Below are 8,382 nucleotides of genomic sequence, written 5' to 3'. Positions count from 1 at the left end.
CTGCAGGAAGCCTGCTTCTCCCTCTCCCACTCCCCCTGCTTATGTTCCCGCTATCACTGTCTCTCTCTCTGTCAAATAAATAAATAAAATCTTTAAAAAAAAAATAAAGAGGGAAATTAAGGTTAAATGAGGTCATAAGCTCTTAAACTATATAGAACAAACTGATAGTTACCAGAGGGAAGGTGGGGGGGGTGGGTTAAATAGGTGATGGTGATTAAGGAGAGCACTTGCTGTGATGAGAATGGGGTGTTGTATGTAGGTGTTGAATCACTAAATTCCACACCCAAAACTAATATTACACTGTATGTTAACTAGCTGGAATTTAAGTAAAAATTTGGGGGAAAAAAAAAGAAAGAAAGAAAGAAAGAAAATGAAGGGCTCCTTGTTCAAAAATGGGCTCTTTATTGTCAGGGGGGTCTGGCTGGAAAGTGCTAGTACAGGCAAATCAGTCAAAAATTATTAAAGATTTCAAGATAGTAACAGTGGAACATTAAGCCAAGCATGAGGTCCTGCTAACAGGGGATCCTGTGTGGTAACACAGGTCACATGGCAATGAAGTTGCCTCTACTCTCCTCCTTCCTTCCAGTCTATCATTGGCCAAATCTGATTCCAAATCCAGAACTCAAAGAAGCCCATTTGCTGAATGCCTGATTCCTGGGGACACAGAGCTGAGTAAAGAAGGTGAAGTTTGGATCTGGGGAGCAGGAAAAAGATATTAAGCCCAGATAAGTGTAGAAAATATGTATCTCTATAACCTTCTATGTGTGCATGACAGAGGGTGAAGAAGGTATAAGACACTTTGGGATTAGTCACTGATGATTAAGTATAGGCACATTTGCAATATGACTAAAGAATAAATACAAATACTAAATAAGTAGTATTGAGAAGCAAAAGTAAATAATAACCACAAGGTTTCACATGCATCATTGGCTTTGGGGTCTGGCCAACCTCTGTCCCAATACTGGGCTTGACTTTTAGTAGCTGTGTAATGATAAGAAAATCGCTCGTTTTTATTGCTTCAGAGTCTGTAAAGCAGAGATAACAGTTACTTCAGAATTTGTTGTGGGCTAAATTAAAGGATGTCCCTAGCACCCAGTAGGTATTTAATAAATGTCGGAGAATAGAAGAATATTGAGGTCACAGACAGAAATGGATGAGTTGGGGAAAGGTCTTTCTAGTTCTGTGGATTTCTGCAAAAAGGGAAGAGTTTGAGAACTCTGATGGTTAAGAGGTTTTCTCTAAAGGCATCATAAATGGCCACTTCTGCAGAGTATAGCCATTTTTCAGAGAATGCTATTTTATTTCCCTGCTGGGCTTGACAGAAAGGATAGAGACTTTGTAGGCAGGCAGATGTGGTTTCACATTCCGTCTCCACCAACGATTAGTGGCAAGTTGTGTTAAGTCCTCTGAGCCAGAGTTTTCTGTTACAAAATGCTGTATCACTGTAAGAATTTATGAGATAATGTTGATAGTGTGCCAAAGAAATGCTCAAATTTCTATCTGATCTGCCACTCTTTTTCAGTTGAGCTAGACTTAGGAATCAATTTCTTTTTCCCTTCTTCCCTAAAGCTTAAAGCAGTCCCCATCTCTAGCAGCCAGCTCTGTGGTTCTTTTCTGTGGGTTTCACCCTTGTCCCCTGGGCCTTCCTCGTCACGGAAGTCTCAGCAGGAGAGTGGAGAGAGGAAGAAAAGAACAAGAACCTGCATTCACTTCTGCAGGAAAGCTCTAGTGCCTCATTGGCTTTCACTCAGACCTGTGTTTAAACTTCTCCACCTTGGGAATGAAGAAAGCAAAAGAGGAAGCTTTGTGCTTCCCTTCAGAGAGTGTATGAGGTGAGCAGAATGTGTCTAGTAGGTTGAATAATGCCCGCCCCCCCCACCCAAGATATCCCCAAGGCCTGCAAATGTGACCTTATTTGGCAAATGAATCTTTGCAGAGATAATTAAATTAAAGATCTCCAGATGAGCTCCTTCTAGATACTCTGGGTGAGCCCTAAATCCAATAGCAAGTGTTTTTATAAGAGACACAGGGAGGATAGACATGGAGAGAAGGCCATGGACATATGGAGGCAGGGATTAGAGCCATGGTGTCCACCAGCAGCTGGAAGAGATAAGGAAGGATTTGGAGGGGGCATGACCTGACACCACCTTGATTCCATACTTCTGGACTCCAGAACTGTGAGAGAACAGATTTCTATTATTTTAAGCCATCGAGTTTGTGGATATTTGTTACAAGCAGCTCTAGGTATCAATACAGTATCCAATCAACAGCAATCATTAAGAGTATACATACTACTAAGAACAATAGCTGCTCCGTGTTGAGCATGAATGGAAGTTTCTGGAAGCTGCAAGTGAGGAGCTGGCTTCTTATGCTATTCCCAACATGTCCGCCTGACTGTGGTATGATAAAACACATATTTGGTCTTTGGCCCTGTTCCCGGCCTGAGAATTTCCTGACGAAACCCTGAGAATTTCCTGAGTGGTAAGAGTATTTTTTTGTCCTAATGAGTTCGCCCCTAAATAGTGTTGGGATGAGGTCCAGATGCCAGAAAAACTGGCCATGCGATTAGGGGCTTAGAACTTTCAGACCTGCCACCCACCCACTGCTGAGAGATTAGTCCAATGGCTAAGGATTTAATCAACCATGTCTGTATAATGGAACTTCCACAAAAATCCCTAAACAAGGGGGCGGGGGTTGAGGAGTTTCTGAGTTGGTGAACTCATCAAAGTGCTGTGGGGGTGACACATCTGGAGATCCAGGGAAACTCTGCATGTGCACCGCCCCCACCCTCACCCCCACCCCTTGCTCTATGCTTCTCTTCATGGGCTGTTCCTGAGTTGTAGCCTGCGCAATAAACTGGTAGTCATTCAGTAAAGTGTCTTCCTGAGTTCCGTGAGTTATTCTAGCAAATCATGGAATCTGAGGAAGGGTTTGTGGGAGCCCCAATTTATGGTGTGTCTGTCAGAAGGATGGGTGGTCCTCGGGGACATGTGACCGGTGCCCGGAGTGGGGACAGTCCTGTGGGACTGAGCCCTTACCCTCTCAGGTCCATGCTAACTCTGGGTAGCTAGGGCAAGAAGCTAGGGCAATTGAATTGTTGGTCACCTAGTCGGTGTCAGAGGGTTGGTTGTTGGTGTTGGAAAGGACATTACATATTTGGTGTGGGGAAGACCAAAGTCCCACATTGACTTTTGTTTTATTTTTCTTTTTTGCTTTTAACAAAAGCACTGCACCAATTTTTCAAAGATATAGATAACTGCTAGGTCATAGTTTTGTTGGCCTTTCCTAATTTACTAGAAGAGTGGGCATTCCTGCTTCACTTTAGCTGATCCCCAGGTTTGGACCCTTCTCTTAGGAATTTGTCATGGACGTATGTCAGCTCTCTGTGCCTCCCTTGGAAAACCCAGCTTTGCTGCCCCTTCTAGTTCATTGTTTCTGTGCTTTGGCCTTGATATTTAATATTGCGGAGGTCGGCTCCTGGTGAATCACCTATATGTGCTTTTTTTCAGGCCTGACCAGAGGCCATTACAAAGGCTCATGGGGAAAGCTGTCCTCTCCACGCCAGCCTGGGTGCCCGGCCCGTGCACTGCGTCTCTGGAGGGAGGTATAGGCAAGGACCCGGGCAGTCCTGCTCTTTGCCTACTATCATTCCTAGCCCTGGTGCCTTTATTCCCAGGTCTCTCTATGTGAGACCTTGGCCAGAGGTCCTCTTCCAGTGCCTCTGGAGGAGGCCTCCTTACCTGCAGGAGGAGGAGAAAGAAGCCCTCAAGATACTTTCCTCCACTCTGATTCAGTACCGAGTACTTTCTCACTCCTGGCCCTTCTCCCTCACCTCGTACTTTTCCACTCCTGGCCCTTCTCCCTCACCTCCACTTGACCCCAGAGTCCATAGGACGGCCAGAGCCTTTTGTCTGGGGCTCCTTCGACAGTGAGAAACTCCACATCTTTGCTGATCCACCCGACTCTCAACTGGTGTGTTGTTCCATGGGGGGAAATGGACAGGGGGAGGCAGAGTTTTCTCTGGTTTGGGACTCTTGCTCATATCATCACTGTAAGTGGTCAGAGCCTTGATTCTTTCACTTTTGGCTTATTGCTTTAGTCAGCCACCCTGGCAACAGGCAGCTCAGCTGTTTTTTTCAGCCCAGCCCAGTTCCTGACAAATTTCAAGTCACTGTAAACCAAATGGTAGTTAAAAATGAAATCTACTAAACCATGGTTTCCTTTCATCAACATATGTGAAGTGCCTACTGTTTTCCAGGCACTGTGCTAGGCTCTGTGATGCAGAGATGATGGGACCAAAGTCTCTGCCTTTGAGGAGTTCATGGTCCAAAGGGGCCTAGAAGGTAAACAGTCCATTTCAACAGTGTGGTAAGTGCTTTAGGGGCACAGAGGATGGGCACTAAGGCAGATGTTGGCGGGGGGGGGGGGGGAATTTCCTTCTACCCCTAGTAATTAAATAGACACAAATCAGGTTAACAGGAGAAAAAAAAAATTTAATTTAATTTTGTATATATGGGGGCCTCAAAGATATGACACCCAAGGTGTTTATATACCTTTTAGACAAAGAAACACTAAATTTGTTAAGTCAGTCAGAGAAAGATGATTATCATATGATCTCACTCATATATGGAATTTAAGAAACAAAACAGATGAACATAGGGGAAGGGAGTGAAAAATAAAATAAGACAAAATTAGAGAGGGAGACAAACCATAAGAGACTCTTAAGCATAGGAAACAAACTAGGGGTTGCTGGAGGGGAAGGGGTGGGGGGATGGAGTAACTGGGTGATGGGCATTAAGGAGGGCACGTGGGTGTTATATGCAACTGATGAATCACTGAACTCTACCTCCGAAACTAATAATAAACTATATGTTAGCTAACTTGAATTTAAATTAAAAAAAAAAGAAAAAAGAAACAATAAATTTGTGAAGAACTGTCAGACAGAAACGTCAGCTTGGGTAATAATTAATGAAGAAACCAAGGAGATTTTGTTTACACAACCTTCTCCGCCCTCAACTCCCTATCTCTGGTGATAAAAAGGTCTCTTTACCTTCCCCGGGCAGGGAGGCTACCTTTCTCAGGAGAGATTTATTTCCTGCTTTTAGGGGGACAGAGAGGGGGAGTCAGAGTGTCCTTCTTGCACTGGCTGTTTCTCAAATAACTTTCATTCAAAAGAATCAATATGCCAAAGTGGCATATTCTGGGGTGGCCCGCCCTGAACCCCAAAACATGGAAGGGAAGGGCACGCTTCAAGGAGTCCTGCAAGAGAAGGTCGTATCTGAGGTGAATCTCAAAATATAAGTGAAGAATGTGGGAGAGATGTGAGAACAGAAGACCCCACTGATTAGACAGCAACAGCTAACAGACCAGAGGGGTGCCCTCATGTCAAGAGACAAAAACTAAAATTTTAATCAGGCTGAATGACCGTGGGGAACAAAACCAGTCAGCACAGCTTGAGATGACAAATTTCACAAAATTCAGCAAAATTCCTGGAAAGACCCCTACAACACATCTTAATCACGCTCCCTAGTGGCTGCCACATCCTGAGACCGCCACCAGAGATAGTGGGCTGTATCCTGCTTGTCACTGCACTCCTGCAGTTTGGCACCTGAGTCTGACCAACCCCGATAAAGGGCACAGACTTTGTGGATTTTTCCTGTTTAACCCCGACCCTAACCCTCCCCCTTTGGAGGGTACGTTTCAGTTTGTAGCCAAAGGCTGTGTGTCTCCCCACATTGGCAGACTCCGTGGCAAAAAAAACTTGCCCTTGCTTCTGACCAACTCTGCATTTCAGGAATCTTTGTTGACCGAGTCCTAGGCAGTGGAATCAGCACCAAAAAGGTCATTATCCATATCAGCAGTGAAATCATCAACCTATGTTATTGATTGCCTCCTACATATCGTTCATGGGATGGGTTTTCTGCTTGGGTTTAGTTTTTTGTTTTTGTTCCTTTTTCTCAGAACACCATAGCTTCCTTCTCACTGGGACGCTCACAGCCCAGTGGGTGGTGGCGTAGGGCACGTACACAGGAAAATGAAGCGGATGATCCTGGAGAACTTGGAGCCGTGTGAGGAGGCCGCCGTGTTTGTGAGGTGCACGCGACAGAGGCCTCTGGGGGGGCTTCTGGCAAACAGGGCACTGTTTTGCTGTGGCGTTTTGCTGAAACAGGTCTGTGTGTGACAATCCAGGTATCATTCCGCAGTATCCTGGTTTTGTGGCCTGTAAGCCCATTTCTTGGGCTTTTCCAGAGATGGGGGAAGTCCATCACGTGAGGAACCCTGCTCTCTACCCGTTTTGTTCCCGAGCTGAACGGGTGACTGGGGAGTCTAGGGTCCCCTAGGAGCTGCGGAAGCCTTTGTGCAATCCTACTCTTACAAAACATCCCTTTTTTCACAAACCACAAGATCTGATTTATTTGTTTTCAAAGAAATATAGAACTCACAGTGATAAATCATGTTTTTTGGTAAACAATGTAAATAGTGAAGTCATGCATCTGCCCAACAATAAGCCAGGAGCTCTATCTTAATACATCAAATAATTTGACATTGGAATAATCTCCACAAGGTTAAATTGCAATTATTTATAGGTATAGGATAAAATGTATTTTCACTGAGATTGCATTGTATGGTATATGTGTATGTGTAAGCACATGCATAAAGCCTTATATTCTGTAAAAGTACAGAAGAAAGATAATGGCATCTTTAGCAAACGTGAAAATGTGCCGTGACTGCAGATACAAAGTCTTTCTCCATGGGTTCTAGACCGGAAATTCTTCTCTTTCTGGAATGGTTAACTTATCACCACTTGATGGAACAAGGTCATTTTCAGAACACATCATCCAACATCTGGCTTATCATCTGCGGGCTGGATAAAAATGCGTGGGAGTCAGGCACAAAGGGCACAATTTCCCACATTACTTTTGTTATTGTTCTTTTTTTTTTCAGTTACCAAAATAAAGCTATATGGTCATTAAGCAGATGCTCTCAGACAGGAATGTATTAGTACTATAACAGCTTTTTTCATAAAAGTGAAAATCCTCTTTGAATTTCCTTTGGTTGGTGAAAACAGGTATGAATATAGGAGGTCTTTTGTAAAAGCAAGCAGCATTAGCTCGAACTTTTGGAAAGCAGGGGATACTCTTGTTACTTGTTTTATCAACTCAGACGTTATCTGACTTCCTACTAAGACAGATGGAAAGTCAGCTCACCTGTAACACTGTCTTGTTCTCTTGCCTCCTTCTATTACCAAGGGGATCAGTGCCTGTATTGGTCACCACTGTAACTTCAAACAGATGTCACTTCTGAGTCCTTCAACTTATAAGCTAATTTTCTTAGGGTTTCACTCTTTCCTCTGACTTTCTTTCAAGAACTGATTAAATATTTTGTAAAATGTCCCTCGATTTGAATTTGTCTGATATTTTCTTATGATTAGATTGAGGTTCTATTTTAGGGAAGAATATCACATGTGTGATGGGACCCTCTCTGTGCATCATATCATGGGGTATATAATGTTAATGTGTCTTAATACTGGTGAAGTTAGTCTTAATCGTCTGATTGAGGTGGTGTCTGAGTTCTGCTTTAGATCACTAGTTTTTCCTTTGTACCAAATATCTGAGGGGAGATACTTTGCAACTATGCAAGTACTGTTTTTCTTTAAATCTTCACCCATCAATTTTAGCAGTAATTTCAGATGCTGCCTGAAACAATTATTACTCTGGTGTTCTCCAAGTCATTCTCATTTTTCTTCATTTCCTTTTTTTTTTTTTTTTTAAAGATTTTATTTATTTATTTGACAGAGAGAGACATAGCAAGAGAGGGAACACAAGCAGGGGGAGTGGGAGAGGGAGAAGCAGGCTTCCTGCTGAGCAGGGAGCCCAATGCGGGGCTTGATCCCAGGACCCTGGGATCATGACCTGAGCTGAAGGCAGACGCTTAACAACTGAGCCACCCAGGTGCCGCATTTTTCATTTCTTCTACATTTATTAATTGGATTCTCCTCTAAGGAAGAATTGTCTCTTCTCCATAGTTTATATATTTAATCAGCTATTTATAGCAGTATGGAATCATGGATATTTACTTTATTCTTTAAGTTATAATAGAAAACTTCACTATTTTTTAGTTGCTAAATTTCTTCCAGGTTTGACTCTTGGGAGTTCCTTCAGTTGGTTGCTGTGTCATTTTGACATGACCACAACTTCTTTTTTTTGTCCTCTGAGCACTTCATTACAACACAAAATCCTCTAGGCTTACTTTGTATTTTTCCTGCCCTCACCTTGAAATCAATCACTTCTCCAAGGAGCTCCAATTGCTTTTGTGAATGGGGTTTACAACCCATAATCTGGACACTAGTTATGTTCATTGCTATTGGGTATCACCACTTCT

The sequence above is a fragment of the Mirounga leonina genome, unplaced genomic scaffold, assembly GCF_011800145.1.
Source record: "Mirounga leonina isolate KUSES-001 unplaced genomic scaffold, KU_Mleo_1.0 Mir_201, whole genome shotgun sequence".
Taxonomy (NCBI): domain Eukaryota; kingdom Metazoa; phylum Chordata; class Mammalia; order Carnivora; family Phocidae; genus Mirounga; species Mirounga leonina.
Note: the sequence above shows the minus strand (reverse complement) of the source record.